The sequence below is a fragment of the Bombina bombina genome, chromosome 12, assembly GCF_027579735.1.
Source record: "Bombina bombina isolate aBomBom1 chromosome 12, aBomBom1.pri, whole genome shotgun sequence".
In the NCBI taxonomy this organism is placed as follows: Eukaryota; Metazoa; Chordata; class Amphibia; order Anura; family Bombinatoridae; genus Bombina; species Bombina bombina.
The window spans coordinates 115,471,825-115,491,697 of NC_069510.1; the positions used below are offsets into that span (position 1 = coordinate 115,471,825).

The window sequence follows — 19,873 nt, forward strand, 5'->3', positions numbered from 1 at the left end:
CCAATCCCTTCACTGGATTCCTCTTGCCTCTAGGATTAAACACAAAATTCTCACTCTGACATACAAAGCCCTCAATTGCACTGCTCCCCCCTACATCTCAGACCTTGTCTCTAGATACTCTCCCTCCTGTCCCCTTCCCTCTGCTCATGACCTCCTACTCTCCTCCTCTCTTGTTACCTCCTCACATTCCCGTTTACAGGACTTCGCCAGACTGGCTCCCATCTTGTGGAACTCTCTGCCTCGCTCCACAAGACTCTCCCCTAGTTTTGAAAGCTTCAAGCGCTCCCTAAAGACTCTACTATTCAGGGATGCATACAACCTACACTAACCATCCTATCTCCACTGCTATCCCCTTGAACCCCTTAGCATGTAAGCCTAGGAGCCCAGCTGTTTGTAGATCACCCGCAAAAAAAGAGCCGACTACAACAGTGCAACTCTCGGCAGGGCCCTCTACCCGTTAGACCCCCTATAAATGTTACCTTGTATACCGCCTATGTTGGCGCTCTAAAAATACCTGATAATAATAAAAATAATAACGTGCACACTCCTGAGCTCATATCAGCCTACCTAGTTTTACTCTTCAATAAAAGATACCCAAAGAACAAAGCAACTTTCATAACAGAAGTAAATTGGAAAGTTATTTAAAATTGCTGCTCTATCTGAATTATGAAACTTTAATTTTGACTTTACTGTCCCTTTAAATCAAATTCACCCTGCTTTTCAACAGAACTTGAAAACTTTTCAAGTGTTAACTGCCTGTTTTCAAAATAGAAACTGGGAGGTCTTCTGAGACTGACACATACAATAGCCTATTCACACCTTTTAAAGACACATGAAACCCAAAAAAAATAATTCTATCATAATGTGATTTTAAACACATTTCCAATTTACTTCTATTATCTAATTTATTTTGTTCTTGCAGTGTCCTTTTCTAAAAAAAGGATACCTATATAGGCTAAGGAGCTGCTGATTGGTGGCTGCACATAAAGGCTTCATGTTAATGCATTCAGCTAACTCCCAGTAGTACATACATTTAGCCACCAATCAGCAAGCGCTACTCAGTTTCTGAACCAAAAATAGGGCAGCTCCTAAGCTTTACATTCCTGATTTTCAAATAAAGATACCAAGAGAATGAATAAAAATTGATAATAGGAATAAATTATAAAGTTGCTTAAAATTGTTGCTCTATCTGAATCATGAAAGAAAAATAAATGTGGGTTTAGTATCCCTATAACCCCTTAATGACCACAGCACTTTTCCATTTTCTGTCCGTTTGGGACCAAGGCTATTTTTACATTTTTGCGGTGTTTGTGTTTAGCTGTAATTTTCCTCTTACTCATTTACTGTACCCACACATATTATATACCGTTTTTCTCGCCATTAAATGGACTTTCCAAAGATACCATTATTTTCATAATATCTTATAATTTACTATATATAAAAAAAAAAAAAAATATGAGAAAAAAATGGAAAAAAAAAACACCCCCCCAAAATCTGTTACACATCTACAACCACCAAAAAACACCCATGCTAAATAGTTTCTAAATTTTGTCCTGAGTTTAGAAATACCCAATGTTTACATGTTCTTTGGTTTTTTTGCAAGTTATAGGGCAATAAGTACAAATAGCACTTTGCTATTTCCAAAACACTTTTTTTCAAAATTAGCGCTAGTTACATTGGGGCACTAATATCTGTCAGGAATCCCTGAATAACCCTTGACATGTATATATATTTTTTAGAAGACAAAGTATTGATCTAGGCCCATTTTGGTATATTTCATGCCACCATTTCACAGCCAAATGCGATCAAATAAAAAAAAAAAACGTTGACTTTTTCACAAACTTTAGGCTTCTCACTGAAATCATTTACAAACAGCTTGTGCAATTATGGCACAAATTGTTGTAAATGCTTCTCTGGAATCCCCTTTGTTCAGAAATAGCAGACATACAGTATATGGTTTTGGCGTCGCTTCTTGGTAATTAGGACGCTAAATGCTGCTGCGCATCACACGTGTATTATGTCTAGCAGTGAATGGGTTAATTAGGTAGCTTGTAGGGAGCTTGCAGGGTTAATTTTAGTTTTAGTGTAGAGATCAGCCTCCCACCTGACACATCAGACCCCCTAATCCCTCGCAAACAGCTCTCTTCCCTCCCCCACCCCACAAATGTCCCCGCCATCTAAAGTACTGGCAGAAAGTCTGCCAGTAATAAAATAAAAGGTAGCTTTTTTATATATAGCATATTTACATATGCTGCTGTGAAGGATCCCCCCCTTAGCCCCCAACCTCCCTGATCCCCCCCCCCCAAACAGCTCTCTAACCCTCCCCCTCTACCTTATTGGGAGCCATCTTGAGTACTAGTAGCTGTCTGCCAGTACCCAGTATACAAAAAAATGAGTTTTTAAAAAAAAAAAAAAAAAATTCTTTAGTGTAGCTTCCCCCCCAAAGACTAACCCCCCCACCCCTTCCCAGATCCATTTTATTGCACTTCCCTCTCCCATCTCTCCCACTTTTGCCAAAAATGTTTCTGTAGTGTAGCGGTTCCCACCCGCTCCCTCCCCGTGCACGAGCCTGCCCACCGGCCATCAATGTCAGTGCAGAGAGGTCCACAGAGTAGAGGGGTATCGGAGGGGTAAGAAATATTATTGCAGGATGCATCAGAGGGGTAAGAAATATTATTGCACTGCTTTCCAAGACCGACGACGTACGCCATACGTCCTAGGTCGTTAAGGGTATTTTTTGTGAGGACGTACGTTTGGATACCTGGTTAAATAATTTCTTTAACAATAATATGTTTCACACAACCTTGTTTGCACAGTATGTTTTATTGCCTGTTTTATACCTGTCCATTATTGTCATCAGAAGGAGAAAGAAAAAAAGAAAACTTAAGTTCAAACATGGCCACACCCATTACTTTACGTCAGCTCATTGGAATTTATAAAATCAACAATTTTCTGAGTTAAATTACAGGAAAAGGGACAAAAACATCACTGTATATTGGAAAGTTTTAAACTTTAGATAATTAAACAATTTATATTACTCTCATACTGTTTAATAATCTTTTAACATACAAAGAAACTAAATATTTTAGGGTGCGTACAGGGTACTTTAAAGGGACAGTAAACCTCAAAAATATAGATAAAGCCTTATCTTTATAAAACCTAATATTCCCTTTGATTTTTTTAAAAAATGACAGTTTTTCAGACCCGCTCTCTGTGCTCTTCTGAGCGGGTCTGTTTCAGGCCCGCTCAGAAGAGCACAGAGAACGGGTCTGAAAAACTGTCATTTTTAAAAAAAAATCAAAGGGAATATTAGGTTTTATAAAGATAAGGCTAATATAATGTTATATAATTCTGCACTATGTGCAGAATTATATAACATTATTTTTTAGGTTTACTGTGCCTTTAAATGCTTTGTTTTGATAAAATATTTTCATTTTAAAGGGACAGAAGTGTCAAAATTCAAATGTGCATTTTAATTATAAATAAAAGCACATTTGCAATTTTCTTCTATGCTTCTAGTAAATGTTATTAGTTTTTCAGCTGCATACACACATATCATGCTAATATATATATAAAAAATAAGAAAGCAGGTTAAAACTGTGTAATAATAAAAAGTAGCTGATCATGAATAAAAGAATAACTACCAACCTCTCCACAAAGGCTTAGTGTGACATACATGGTGTCACCTGTGTATAAAAACAAGTCAGAGATGAGTGACATAAAATGCTGCTGGTTGCTACCCTCTGTATAAATAAAATATACAGCACTAGTCAGGCCCAGTCTGGTTTAACGGGCGGACTTGTGATGTGGCATGATGGGAATTGTAGTCTAAATCTCATGATTCTCGAGTATTGGCTGAAGGGCGTGACGTTACTGAGCCAATCAATGGTCTCGTTAGTTGTATGCGCTACCATACTATTGTAGTGCACCGGTGCTGTGATGTGACCGGAGCGCGGGATATTTAGGTAAATATGCGCGTGCATGTTTTGAATCTTTGTGTGCTTAGCAGTATAAAACATATTGAATTAGTAAGTCGGGATGATCCCAGCGGTGCATTTTGAAATTAAACAGTAGCAGCCATAAAAAAACTTGTTTCCCCGTAGGATTTGTTTTTAACCCTTTCATTTTGTACGTACCTAGGTATGCATCTGTATGTTGTTAGCTGATCTATGCACTTGATTAGACGTGTACCCTAGTGCCTGATATGTACACACTTGCCTGTGTATATAACTAAGGAAACCACAAAATGTTCTTTCATAATTTGGGCAGAACATATTATTTTAAACAACTAAACAATTTAATTTCATTATCAAATTTATTTCATTCTCTTGTTATCCTTTGCTGAAGGAACAGCATTGCACTACTGGCAGCTGAACGCATCTAGTCAGCCAATAACAAAAGAGAAATGTGTGCAGGCACCAATCAGCAGCAGCTCCCACTAGTGTGGGATATGTGCATATTCTTTTTTAAACAAGGGATACCAAGAGAACAAAGCACATTTGAAAATAGAAGTGAATTTAAAAGTGTCTTATAATGACCTGCTCTGTCTGAATCATGCACATTTAATTTTTGACTTTCTTATCCCTTTAGTATATACCTGATGTGTGCAGCTTGTATGTGTGTATATGGCTCTGTGCCTCCTTACTTGTGTATATGTCTAGTGTGTACCATGGTGTCCTTGTATATACCTGTGTGCCCCTTGTACACCTAACGATAGCTTTCCTAGGATCTGTTTGTATACTGATGTGTGCCCCTTGTACACCTAACGATTGCTTTCCTAGGATCTGTTTGTATACTGATGTGTGCCCCTTGTACACCTAACGATTGCTTTCCTAGGATCTGTTTGTATACTGATGTGTGCCCCTTGTACACCTAACGATTGCTTTCCTAGGATCTGTTTGTATACTGATGTGTGCCCCTTGTACACCTAACGATTGCTTTCCTAGGATCTGTTTGTATACTGATGTGTGCCCCTTGTACACCTAACGATTGCTTTCCTAGGATCTGTTTGTATACTGATGTGTGCCCCTTGTACACCTAACGATTGCTTTCCTAGGATCTGTTTGTATACTGATGTGTGCCCCTTGTACACCTAACGATTGCTTTCCCAGGATCTGTTTGTATACTGATGTGTGCCCCTTGCACACCTAACGATTGCTTTCCCAGGATCTGTTTGTATACTGATGTGTGCCCCTTGTACACCTAACGATTGCTTTCCCAGGATCTGTTTGTATACTGATGTGTGCCCCTTGTACACCTAACGATTGCTTTCCTAGGATCTGTTTGTATACTGATGTGTGCCCCTTGTACACCTAACAATTGCTTTTCTAGGATCTGTTTGTATACTGATGTGTGCCCCTTGCACACCTAACGATTGCTTTCCCAGGATCTGTTTGTATACTGATGTGTGCCCCTTGCACACCTAACGATTGCTTTCCTAGGATCTGTTTGTATACTGATGTGTGCCCCTTGCACACCCTAACGATTGCTTCCCCAGGACCCGTGTGTATACTGATGTGTGCCCTCTGTACACCTAATGATTGCTTCCACAGGACCCGTGTGTATACTGATGTGTGCCCTCTGTACACCTAATGATTGCTTCCCCAGGACCTGTGTGTATACTGATGTGTGCCCTCTGTACACCTAATGATTGCTTCCCCAGGACCTGTGTGTATACTGATGTGTGCCCTCTGTACACCTAATGATTGCTTCCCCAGGACCTGTGTGTATACTGATGTGTGCCCTCTGTACACCTAATGATTGCTTCCCCAGGACCCATGTGTATACTGATGTGTGCCCTCTGTACACCTAATGATTGCTTCCCCAGGACCTGTATGAATACTAATGTGTGCCCTCTGTACACCTAATGATTGCTTCCCCAGGACCTGTGTGTATACTGATGTGTGCCCTCTGTACACCTAATGATTGCTTCCCCAGGACCCGTGTGTATACTGATGTGTGCCCTCTGTACACCTAATGATTGCTTCCCCAGGACCCATGTGTATACTGATGTGTGCCCTCTGTACACCTAATGATTGCTTCCCCAGGACCTGTATGAATACTAATGTGTGCCCTCTGTACACCTAATGATTGCTTCCCCAGGACACGTGTGTATACTGATGTGTGCCCTCTGTACACCTAATGATTGCTTCCCCAGGACCTGTATGAATACTAATGTGTGCCCTCTGTACACCTAATGATTGCTTCCCCAGGACCTGTATGAATACTAATGTCTGCCCCTTGTACACCTAATGATTGCTTCCCCAGGACCTGTATGAATACTAATGTGTGCCCCTTGTACACCTAATGATTGCTTCCCCAAGACTGTGTGTATACTGATGTGTGCCCCTTGTACACCTAATTATTGCTTCCCTGGGACCTGTGTGTATACCTGTGTGCCCTCTGTACACCTAATGGTTGCTTCCCCAGGACCTGTATGAATACTAATGTGTGCCCCTTGTACACCTAATGATTGCTTCCCCAGGACTGTGTGTATACTGATGTGTGCCCCTTGTACACCTAATGATTGCTTCCCAAGGACCTGTGTGTATACTGATGTGTTCCCTCTGTATACCTAATGATTGCTTCCCCAAGACCCGTGTGTATACTGATGTTTATCCCCTGTACATCTGATTGCTTCCCCAGGACCTGTGTGTATACTGATGTGTGCCCTCTGTACACCTAATGATTGCTTCCCCATGACTCGTGTGTATACTGATGTGTGCCCTCTGTACACCTAATGATTGCTTCCCCAGGATCCGTGTGTATACTGATGTGTGTCCTGAACACCTAATGAATGCTTCCCCAGGACCCGTGTGTATACTGATGTGTGCCCTCTGTACAACTAATGATTGCTTCCCCAGGATCCGTGTGTATACTGATGTGTGTCCTGAACACCTAATGATTGCTTCCCCAGGACCCGTGTGTATACTGATGTGTGCCCTCTGTACACCTAATGATTGCTTTCCCAGGACCCGTGTGTATACTGATGTGTGCCCTCTGTACACCTAATGATTGCTTCCCCAGGATCCGTGTGTATACTGATGTGTGCCCTCTGTACACCTAATGATTGCTTCCCCAGGATCCGTGTGTATACTGATGTGTGCCCTCTGTACACCTAATGATTGCTTCCCCAGGATCCGTGTGTATACTGATGTGTGCCCTCTGTACACCTAATGATTGCTTCCCCAGGATCCGTGTGTATACTGATGTGTGCCCTCTGTACACCTAATGATTGCTTCCCCAGGACCCGTGTGTATACTGATGTGTGCCCTCTGTACACCTAATGATTGCTTCCCCAGGATCCGTGTGTATACTGATGTGTGCCCTCTGTACACCTAATGATTGCTTCCCCAGGACCCGTGTGTATACTGATGTGTGTCCCCTGTACACCTAATGATGTCCATGAGCTAGTGACGTATGGGACAGCAATACCCAATATGTGTGCCCTCTGTACACCTAATGATTGCTTCCCCAGGACTGTGTGTATACTGATGTGTTCCCTCTGTACACCTAATGATTGCTTCCCCAAGACCCGTGTGTATACTGATGTTTATCCCCTGTACATCTGATTGCTTCCCCAGGACCTGTGTGTATACTGATGTGTGCCCTCTGTACACCTAATGATTGCTTCCCCAGGATCCGTGTGTATACTGATGTGTGTCCTGAACACCTAATGAATGCTTCCCCAGGACCCGTGTGTATACTGATGTGTGCCCTCTGTACAACTAATGATTGCTTCCCCAGGACCCGTGTGTATACTGATGTGTGCCCTCTGTACACCTAATGATTGCTTCCCCAGGATCCGTGTGTATACTGATGTGTGTCCTGAACACCTAATGAATGCTTCCCCAGGACCCGTGTGTATACTGATGTGTGCCCTCTGTACAACTAATGATTGCTTCCCCAGGACCCGTGTGTATACTGATGTGTGCCCTCTGTACACCTAATGATTGCTTCCCCAGGATCCGTGTGTATACTGATGTGTGCCCTCTGTACACCTAATGATTGCTTCCCCAGGATCCGTGTGTATACTGATGTGTGCCCTCTGTACACCTAATGATTGCTTCCCCAGGACCCGTGTGTATACTGATGTGTGCCCTCTGTACACCTAATGATTGCTTCCCCAGGACCCGTGTGTATACTGATGTGTGTCCCCTGTACACCTAATGATGTCCATGAGCTAGTGACGTATGGGACAGCAATACCCAATATGTGTGCCCTCTGTACACCTAATGATTGCTTCCCCAGGACTGTGTGTATACTGATGTGTGCCCTCTGTACACCTAATGATTGCTTCCCCAGGACCCGTGTGTATACTGATGTGTGCCCTCTGTACACCTAATGATTGCTTCCCCAGGACCTGTATGAATACTAATGTGTGCCCCTTGTACACCTAATGATTGCTTCCCCAGGACCTGTATGAATACTAATGTGTGCCCCTTGTACACCTAATGATTGCTTCCCCAGGACCTGTGTGTATACTGATGTGTGCCCTCTGTACACCTAATGATTGCTTCCCCAGGACCTGTATGAATACTAATGTGTACTCCTTGTATACCTAATGATTGCTTCCCCAGGACTGTGTGTATACTGATGTGTGCCCCTGTACACCTAATGATTGCTTCCCCAGGACCTGTGTGTATACTGATGTGTGCCCCTTGTACACCTAATGATTGCTTCCCCGGGACCTGTGTGTATACCTGTGTGCCCTCTGTACACCTAATGATTGCTTCCCCAGGACCTGTATGAATACTAATGTGTGCCCCGGCCCTTGTACAACTAATGATTGCTTTCCCAGGACCTGTGTGTATACTGATGTGCGCCCCTTGTACACCTAATGATTGCTTCCCCAAGACCTGTGTGTATACTGATGTGTGCCCCCTGTACACATAATGATTGCTTCCCCAGGACCCGTGTGTATACTGATGTGTATCCTCTGTACATCTGATTGCTTCCCCAGGACCTGTGTGTATACTGTGTGCGCCCTCTGTACACCTAATGATTGCTTCCCCAGGACCTGTGTGTATACTGATGTGTGCCCTCTGTACACCTAATGATTGCTTCCCCAGGATCCGTGTGTATACTGATGTGTGTCCTGAATACCTAATGATTGCTTCCCCAGGACCTGTGTGTATACTGATGTGTGTCCTCTGTACACCTAATGATTGCTTCCCCAGGACCTGTGTGTATACTGATGTGTGTCCTCTGTACACCTAATGATTGCTTCCCCAGGACCTGTGTGTATACTGATGTGTGCCCCTTGTACACCTAATGATTGCTTCCCAAGGACCTGTGTGTATACTGATGTGTTCCCTCTGTACACCTAATGATTGCTTCCCCATGACTCGTGTGTATACTGATGTGTGCCCTCTGTACACCTAATGATTGCTTCCCCAAGACCTGTGTGTATAATGATGTGTATCCCCTGTACATCTAATTGCTTCCCTAGGACCTGTGTGTATACTGATGTGTGCCCTCTGTACACCTAATGATTGCTTCCCCATGACTCGTGTGTATACTGATGTGTGCCCTCTGTACACCTAATGATTGCTTCCCCAGGATCCGTGTGTATACTGATGTGTGCCCTCTGTACACCTAATGATTGCTTCCCCAGGACCCGTGTGTATACTGATGTGTGCCCTCTGTACACCTAATGATTGCTTCCCCAGGATCCGTGTGTATACTGATGTGTGTCCTGAACACCTAATGATTGCTTCCCCAGGACCTGTATGAATACTAATGTGTGCCCCTTGTACACCTAATGATTGCTTCCCCAGGACCCGTGTGTATACTGATGTGTGCCCTCTGTACACCTAATGATTGCTTCCCCAGGACCAGTGTGTATACTGATGTGTGTCCCCTGTACACCTAATGATGTCCATGAGCTAGTGACGTATGGGATAGCAATACCCAATATGTGTGCCCTCTGTACACCTAATAATTGCTTCCTTGGGACCTGTGTATACCTGTGTGCCCTCTGTACACCTAATGATTGCTTCCCCATGACTGTGTGTATACTGATGTGTGCCCTCTGTACACCTAATGATTGCTTCCCCAGGACCTGTATGAATACTAATGTGTGCCCCTTGTACACCTAATGCTTGCTTCCCCAGGACCTGTATGAATACTAATGTGTGCTCCTTGTACACCTAATGATTGCTTCCCCAGGACTGTGTGTATACTGATGTGTGCCCTCTGTACACCTAATGATTGCTTCCCCAGGACCTGTATGAATACTAATGTGTGCCCCTTGTACACCTAATGATTGCTTCCCCAGGACTGTGTGTATACTGATGTGTGCCCCTGTACACCTAATGATTGCTTCCCCAGGACCTGTGTGTATACTGATGTGTGCCCCTTGTACACCTAATGATTGCTTCCCCGGCACCTGTGTGTTTACCTGTGTGCCCTCTGTACACCTAATGATTGCTTCCCCAGGACCTGCATGAATACTAATGTGTGCCCCTTGTACACCTAATGATTGCTTCCCCAGGACCTGTGTGTATATTGATGTGTGCCCCTTGTACACCTAATGATTGCTTCCCCAAGACCTGTGTGTATACTGATGTGTGCCCCCTGTACACATAATGATTGCTTCCCCAGGACCCGTGTGTATACTGATGTGTATCCTCTGTACATCTGATTGCTTCCCCAGGACCTGTGTGTATACTGTGTGCGCCCTCTGTACACCTAATGATTGCTTCCCCAGGACCTGTGTGTATACTGATGTGTGCCCTCTGTACACCTAATGATTGCTTCCCCAGGATCCGTGTGTATACTGATGTGTGTCCCTGAACACCTAATGATTGCTTCCCAGGATCCGTGTGTATACTGATGTGTGCCCTCTGTACACCTAATGATTGCTTCCCCAGGATCCGTGTGTATACTGATGTGTGCCCTCTGTACACCTAATGATTGCTTCCCCAGGACCCGTGTGTATACTGATGTGTGTCCCCTGTACACCTAATGATTGCTTCCCCAGGACCCATGTGTATACGGATGTGTGCCCTCTGTACACTTAAAGTGAATGTAAATTTTGATGCTAAAGTGGCCGTTTTTTAAAAATTTGATTAAAAACAGGGGCACTTTAATTAATCAAAATTTACATTTCACTCGTGCTGTGAAAAAACTTACCTTTTAATCTTGACAGCAGCTCCAGCTTCCTCCACCCGTCGCAAAGCCTCTTCCTGGGTCTAAAATGATGAATCCGGTTTCCTCCAATCACGGCATTGAATCAGACACTGATTCCCCCGGGAGGGGGGGGGGGGTGGGGAGCCGTGATTGGAGGATGACCTATCCATCATCTCTGACATAAGAAATTACTTGTGACGACCGGAGGAAGCTGGAGCTGCTGTCAAGTTTAAAAGGTAAGTATTTCTTCACAACACAAATGAAATGTAAATTTTGATGAATTAAAGTGCCCCTGTTTTTAATCGAATTTTTAAAAACCTGGCACTTTAGCATCAAAATTTACATTCACTTTAATGATTGCTTTCCCAAGACCTGTGTGTATACTGATGTGTTCCCTCTGTACACCTAATGATTGCTTCTCCCGGACCTGTGTGTATACTGATCTGGGTCCCCTGTACACCTAATGGATATATATATATATAACATAATTTATGTAAGAACTTACCTGATAAATTCATTTCTTTCATATTGGCAAGAGTCCATGAGCTAGTGACGTATGGGATTTACAATCCTACCAGGAGGGGCAAAGTTTCCCAAACCTCAAAATGCCTATAAATACACCCCTCACCACACCCAAAATTCAGTTTAACGAATAGCCAAGCAGTGGGGTGATAAAGAAAGGAGTAGAAAGCATCAACAAAAGAAATTTGGAAATAATTGTGCTTTATACAAAAAATCATAACCACCATAAAAAGGGTGGGCCTCATGGACTCTTGCCAATATGAAAGAAATTAATTTATCAGGTAAGTTCTTACATAAATTATGTTTTCTTTCATGTAATTGGCAAGAGTCCATGAGCTAGTGACGTATGGGATAGCAGTACCCAAGATGTGGAACTCCACGCAAGAGTCAATAGAGAGGGAGGGATAAAAATAAAAACAGCCATTTTCCGCTGAAAAAATTAATCCACAACCCAAAAAAATAAGTTTATTCTCATAAATGAAAGAAAAAAAACTTAAATCAAAAGCAGAAGAATCAAACTGAAACAGCTGCCTGAAGAACTTTTCTACCAAAAACTGCTTCTGAAGAAGCAAATACATCAAAACGGTAGAATTTAGTAAATGTATGCAAAGAGGACCAAGTTGCCGCTTTGCGAATCTGATCAACTGAAGCTTCATTCTTAAAGGCCCACAAAGTGGAGACTGATCTAGTAGAATGAGCTGTAATTCTCTGACCCGACTCCAAATAAGCTTGATGAATCAAAAGTTTCAACCAAGAAGCCAAGGAAATAGCAGAAGCCTTCTGACCTTTCCTAGGACCAGAAAATAAAACAAATAGACTGGAAGTCTTCCTGAAATCTTTAGTAGCTTCCACATAATATTTACCACATCCAAAGAATGTAAGGATCTTTCCAAAGAATTCTTAGGATTAGGACACAAGGAAGGGACAACAATTTCTCTATTAATGTTGTTAGAATTCACAACCTTAGGTAAAAATGAAAAGAAGTCTGCAAAACTGCCTTATCCTGATGAAATCTGAGAAAACACATCTGGATGGAGAGACCACTCCCCTGGATGTAAAGTCTGACGGCTGAGATAATCCGCCTCCCAATTGTCTACACCTGGGATATGCACCGCAGAGATTAGACAGGAGCTGGATTCCGCCCAGGCAAGTATCCGAGATACTTCTTTTGTAGCTTGGGGACTGTGAGTCCCACCCTGATGATTGACATATGCCACTGTTGTGATATTGTCTGTCTGAAAACAAATGAACGGTTCTCTCTTTAACAGAGGCCAAAACTGAAGAGCTCTGAGAATTGCACAGAGTTCTAAAATATTTATTGGTAATCTCGCCTCTTGAGATTTCCAAACCCCTTGTGCTGTCAGAGACCCCAACCTGAAAGACTCGCATCTGTTGTGATCACAGTCCAGGTTGGCCGAACAAAAGAAGCCCCTTGAACTAAACGATGGTGATCTATCCACCACGTCAGAGAGTGTCGTACATTGGGATTTAAGGATATTAATTGTGATATCTTTGTATAATCCCTGCACCATTGGTTCAGCATACAAAGCTGTAGAGGTCTCATGTGAAAACGAGCAAAGGGGATCGCTTCCGATGCTGCAGTCATGAGACCTAAAACTTCCATGCACATAGCCACTGAAGGGAATGACTGAGACTGAAGGTGCTGGTAGGCTGCAACCAATTTTAAAACGTCTCTTGTCTGTTAGATTCAGTGTCCATGACTCTGTCTCTGTCTGGAAGCCTAAAAAAGGTGACCCTTGTATGAGGAATCAAGAAACTTTTTGGTAAATTGATCCTCCAACCATGTTTCCGAAGAAACAACACTAGTTGATTTGTGTGAGATTCTGCAGAACGTAAAGACTGAGCTAGTACCAAGATATCGTCCAAATAAGGAAACACCGCAATACCCTGTTCTCTGATTACAGAGAGTAGAGCACCTATAATCTTTGAAAAGATTCTTGGAGCTGTTGCTAGGCCAAATGGAAGAGCAACAAATTGGTAATGCTTGTCTAGAAAAGAGAATCTCAGAAACTGATAATGTTCTGGATGAATCGGAATATGAAGGTATGCATCCTGCAAGTCTATTGTGGACATATAATGTCCTTGCTGAACAAAAGGCAGAATAATCCTTATAGTCACCATCTTGAAAGTTGGTACTCTTACATAACGATTCAAAATTTTCAGATCCAGGACTGGTCTGAATAAATTTTCCTTCTTTGGGACAATGAATAGATTTGAATAAAACCCCAAACCTTGTTCCTGAAAAGGAACTGGCATGATTAACCCTGAAGACTCCAGGTCTGAAACACACTTCAGGAAAGCCTGAGCTTTTACTGGATTTGCTGAGATACGTGAGAGAAATTTTTTTCTCACAGTAGGTCTTACTCTAATCCTATTCGATACCCTTGAGAGACAATGCTCTGAATCCATTGATTTTGGACAGAATTTATCCAAATATCCTTGAAAAAACTTAATCTGCCCCCTACCAGCTGAGCTGGAATGAGGGCCGCACCTTCATGCGGACTTAGGGGCTGACTTTGGTTTCTTAAATGGCTTGGATTTATTCCAATTTGAGGAAGGCTTCCAATCGGAAACAGATTCCTTGGGGGAAGGATTAAGTTTTTGTTCCTTATTTTGACGAAAGTAACGAAACGGCTAGAAGCCTTAGATTTACCCTTAGGTTTTTTATCCTGAGGCAGAAAAACTCCCTTTCCCCCAGTGACAGTTGAAATAATAGAATCCAACTGAGAACCAAATAAATTATTACCTTGGAAAGAAAGAGATAGTAATCTAGATTTAGATGTCATATCAGCATTCCAAGATTTAAGCCACAAAGCTCTTCTAGCTAATATAGCTAAAGACATGGATCTAACATCAATTTTGATAATATCAAAAATGGCATTACAAATAAAATGATTAGCATATTGCAGTAAGCGAATAATGCTAGATATGTCAGAATCCAATTCTTGTTGCGCTAAATTATCCAACCAGAAAGTTGATGCAGCCGCAACATCAGCCAAAGAAATTGCAGATCTGAGAAGATGACCTGAATATAAATAGGCCTTCCTTAGATAAGATTCAAGCTTCCTATCTAAAGGATCCTTAAAGGAAGTACTATCTTCCATAGGAATAGTGGTACGTTTAGCAAGAGTAGAAATGGCCCCATCAACTTTGGTGATTTTTTCCCAAAACTCTATAGAATTTGCTGGTAAAGGATACAATTTTTTAAACCTTGAAGAAGGAATAAAAGAAGTACCTGGCTTATTCCATTCCTTAGAAATCATATCAGAAATAGCCTCAGGAATAGAAAATAACCCTGGAGAAACCACAGGAGGTTTAAAAACAGCATTTAAAACGTTTATTAGACTGAACGTCAAGAGGACTGGTTACCTCAATATCCAAGTAATTAACACTTCTTTTAATAAAGAACGTATATACTCTATTTTAAATAAATAAGTAGATTTGTCAGTGTCAATGTCTGAGGAAGGATCTTCTGTATCAGATAGATCCTCATCAGAAGAGGATAAATTATTATGTTGTTGGTCATTTTAAATTTCATCAACTAAATGAGAAGTTTTAAAAGACCTTTTAAGTTTATTAGAAGGTGGAAATGCAGACAAAGCCTTCTGGATAGAATCAGAAACAAATTCTGTAAAATTCATAGGTATATCATGTACATTAGAAGTTGAAGGAACTGCAACTGGCAATGTACTATTACTGATGGACACACTATCTGCATGTAAAAGTTTATCATGACAACTATTACAAATGACATTCGGAGATATAATTTCCACAATCTTACAACAAATGCACTTAGCTTTGGTAGAACCGATGTCAGGCAGCAATGTTCCGGCAGGATCAGATTGAGACATCTTGCAAAATGTAAAAGAAAAAACAACATATAAAGCAAAATTATCAATTTCCTTATATCACAGTTTCAGGAATGGGAAAAAATGCAAATAGCATAGCCCTCTGATAGAGAAAAAGGCAAGAGGCAAACATCAATGGGGTATTGAAATAATGAAAAAGTTTGGCGCCAAAAAAGTTTTCAGTTACGTTGTGCGTAATACTTGGCGCCAAACTTTTTCATTAATAACCGGAAATGACACACTCGCGTCACTAATGACGCAACCGTGTGAAAGGCTTCGGCGTCAACTATTACGCCGGAAATGACGAATTTGCGTCAGACGTATTTTTCGCGCCAAAAAATTCTCGCTCCAAGAATGACACAAAGTTTAGCATTTGACGCACCCGCGGGCCTAATACCGCCCGCAATTTGCAAGAAGTAGTCAATTGAAAAAAAGACTAAACCCCAGGTAAGAAAAGAATTTCTTAGAAAAATGTTTATATTCCCCAAATATGAAACTGACAGTCTGCAGAAGGAAATACATGAACCTAACTCATGGCAAATATAAGTACAATACATATATTTAGAACTTTATATAAATGCATAAAGTGCCAAACCATAGCTGAGGTGTCTTAAGTAATAAAAAAACATACTTACCAGAAGACACCCATCCACATATAGCAGATAGCCAAACCAGTACTGAAACAGTTATCAGTAGAGGTAATGGTAAATTGAGAGTATATCGTCTATCTGAAAAGGGAGGTAGGAGATGAATCTCTATGACCGATAACAGAGAACCTATGAAATAGACCCCCGTTAGGGAAATCATCGTATTCAAATAAGTGATACTCCCTTCACGTCCCTCTGACATTCGCTGTACTGTGAGAGGAATCGGGCTTCAACAATGCTGAGAAGCGCATATCAACGTAGAAATCTTAGCACAACTTACTTCACCCACCTCCATAGGAGGCAAAGTTTGTAAAACTGAATTGTGGGTGTGGTGAGGGGGTGTATTTATAGGCATTTTGAGGTTTGGGAAACTTTGCCCCTCCTGGTAGGATTGTATATCCCATATGTCACTAGCTCATGGACTCTTGCCAATTACATGAAAGAAATATATATATATATATATATATATATATACATATACACACACACACACACACAAGAGTAAGTGCTCTGGTAACAGTTTTACTTCAGCTACTGTCCAGCTGCAAGTAAAAAAATAGATAATCAGCAGTGCTGAGGTCATGCTTTGATTTGCTTTTGCTGACATTTCATAGTAAACTTCCTTAAACTGAATAGAAAACTAACATGACTGTGCCTGCACATGCCAGATTCACACTTCTTGCAAGTCCTGGGACAAGCATCCTGATTAGCTGTTTAAAGTCACTTTACAATGGGGTTTGAGGTAAAATATCTTCCTTTTTTTTATAGAGCTATTTCAGGTGATATTTTCTAGTCAGCTGTTTACAGCTATGCTGCATCACTTTCAAGTGCTTAAACATTTGGGTATTTATGTATATTTATTTAATGTCACCAAAGTTAGTAACGCAGCTAAGATAAACATCTCAGGTTTTTATGTTTTCCTTTGCTACAGGGTGACTTGCATCTGAGAAGGGGAAACTACACTGCTTGTTATTAATCACAGGTGCTCTCTGACACAATGAGGATCCGGTAGTTGACAAGATTGTAAATTATACCCTGCACATCCTTTTCTTGGTGACGGGAGAGGTAAGCGTGGCGCTGGCATCCACATGAAGAGAGAGTTTCATTACCCTCAGCTGAGCATTTTAGAATTTATAATACAATTATGCCAATATATAAAGCAGATTTGCCTTAGTACTGTACTTTTATTATTAATCCCCCCCCCTTTCCCATAATTTAAAAGGACTACTAAATGCAGTAGACTTGCATAGTAAAAAGACAATGCAATTGCACTTTGAATTTCAAATGAGCAGTAGATTTTGTTTTGTTTTCTGGCCCAATTTAAAAAATGTAATTCAATTTGCTTGCCACCCTGTATCACGTGACAGCCCATCAGCCAATCACAGACTTATGTATGTATACACTGAACTCTTACACATGCTCAGTCGGAGCTGTTACCTCAGAAAGTGAACAAATAAAGATTTCACAATTTGAGAATGGAAGTAAAATGGAAGGTTGCATATTTTCACAACAGGCATCTATTAAAGTGAATGTAAAGTTGAATGAACGAGTGCCCGGTTTTTAAAAATACTATTAAAAACAGGAACATTTTCATTCATGAAACTTTACATCGCAGCAACTTTTTTGAAATACCATTTTCTTTAGCAAACACAGACTGCAGCTTCTCTGTACTTACCTCAGCAATGACGAAACCGGCTTCCTCCAATCATAGCGTGCATCCCAGAGCGTCCATGCCATGATTGGAGGAAGCCGGTGTCGTCATTGCTGAGGTAAGTACAGAGGAGCTGCGGGCAGAGGATCGCGGTATATTACAGTATATGCAGCCACCAATCAGCAGCTAGAACCTAGGTTCTTTGCTGCTCCTGAGCTTTCCTAGATAAAATTATAAAAAAAAAAGTAAAGGCTAACAAGAGAAGGAAGCAAATTAAATAATAGAAGTAAATTGGAAAGTTGTTTATAATTGTATGCTATGTCTAATTATGGCTTTACTGTCCCTTTTAATTGCCGTTTAAAAACTATTTACATAAACTATGTGAGCAATTGAATATTTACGTATGCAATACTTTTATTATGAACCTTTAATTTTTGACTTTAGTGTCCTTTTATCAGCTGGGGGGATTAGATAAGATACTAAAAAACAATGCCACTGTCATTTTGCCACTAAAATGTGCAAGTCTTGTCTCCTCCAGTGACAAAACCTGGATTGTTTCCTTCAAATATGGCAAAGGAGGGGGAGGAGCTTGGCCTTTCAAAAAGAGGTGCATCAAACAAGGTGTTAAACTATTATTAAAGTTTTTACAGTGGCCGTGTATATTAAAAGGGACAGTATACACCAATTTTTAGATAACTGCATGTAATAGACACTACTATAAAGAAGAATATGCCCAGAGATCTAAAAATCCAGTATAAAGTCTGATAAAAAATTACTTAGAAGCTCCCAATTTAGTACTGCTGATGAGGTTAGGCTGGGTCACCCACTGAAAGGGTCTGGGAAAGCAGAAACACTCCCCCTTTCCCTGCCTATGAAAAGACAGATTACAGAAACAATAGCAGCTGGAGTCTGTAGGCCTGGGTCTACATTGAATATTTTGGGTCTCTCTTTCTCTCTCTTTCTCTCTCTTTCTCTCCTCTTTCTCTCCTCTTTCTCTCTCTTCTCTTCTCTCTCTTTCTCCTCTCTTTCTCTCTCTTTCTCTCTCTTTCTCTCTCTTTCTCTCTCTTTCTCTCTCTTTCTCCTTTACTCCCTACAGTGATGTGTGATATTTTCTCTCACTATATAGGAATATATGATTGTGAAGAAGATGCCGACCGGTAAATTGGGTGTGAACAGACCTGATATAAAGCTTTTAACTGACAAGCTACTGGAGCTCACTAACAACATCATTCATCTGGTGTCTGCACAGGTAAGTTCTGCCTGACGGCATATACTGTAAGTACCTTCTGTGGTGTATTGGCTCTGGGTGTCACGCCACAATCTGCAGTTAAAGGGACATAAAAATAAATACAGTAAAGGGATTTGAAAGCCAAAAATTTTCTTATGTGATATAGACACAGTGTACAATTTATAAAATGTACAGCCACCAATCAGCAAATAGCACCCAGGTGCTGAGTCTATTTATCTATGCTTTTCAACAAAGGGTAGCTAAATAATAAAGCAAATTATATAATAGAAGTAAATTGGAAAGTTGTTTAAAAATTATATTCTCTATCTGAATCATGAAAGAATGAAAAAATGGGTTTCCTGTCCCGTTAATATCTATAACTTTATGGAATGGGCACGTATAATATATATATGTTGCATGAACCTGAATACCGGATATGTTTGTAAACTGGTTGTGAGAGCCCGAAGAAACAGTGCTAAGCGCCCGAGAAACGCGTTGCTTTCTTTAATAAATGCTTTCTTTGTGAAATCAACATATATGCTCCTAATGTGTCTTCTACCAACTTACCTGCTGATACGAGCATCACTGTGACGAGAGCTTGGGATCTGCTGAGGGGAGTCCTGCCGGTCAACTCCATCTGCTTCCTCCCTGCCGACTGCAGCTGTGTAGCCACCAAGTGGTTACAGTCAGTAGCCCACCCCAATACCCTGGACCGCACCAGTATTCAGGGTCCCACTCTGTGGCAGACGAGGGTCCTTCCGATACCCAGGAACCTGGAACAAGCCGCTATGTAGCGGAGAAAGTGAATATAGCAATCCCCACC

At 41.3% G+C, this 19,873-nt stretch overlaps 1 long non-coding RNA gene across 1 annotated transcript; it reads left to right on the top strand.

The window, feature by feature from the left end:
- The first annotated feature begins 3,897 nt into the window (after positions 1 to 3,897).
- LOC128642736 (uncharacterized) lies at positions 3,898 to 19,072 on the top strand. The gene is made up of 3 exons (XR_008399699.1): positions 3,898 to 3,965; positions 17,103 to 17,236; positions 18,949 to 19,072. It is a non-coding gene; the product is annotated as an uncharacterized LOC128642736 (long non-coding RNA).
- Positions 19,073 to 19,873: the final 801 nt, after the last annotated feature.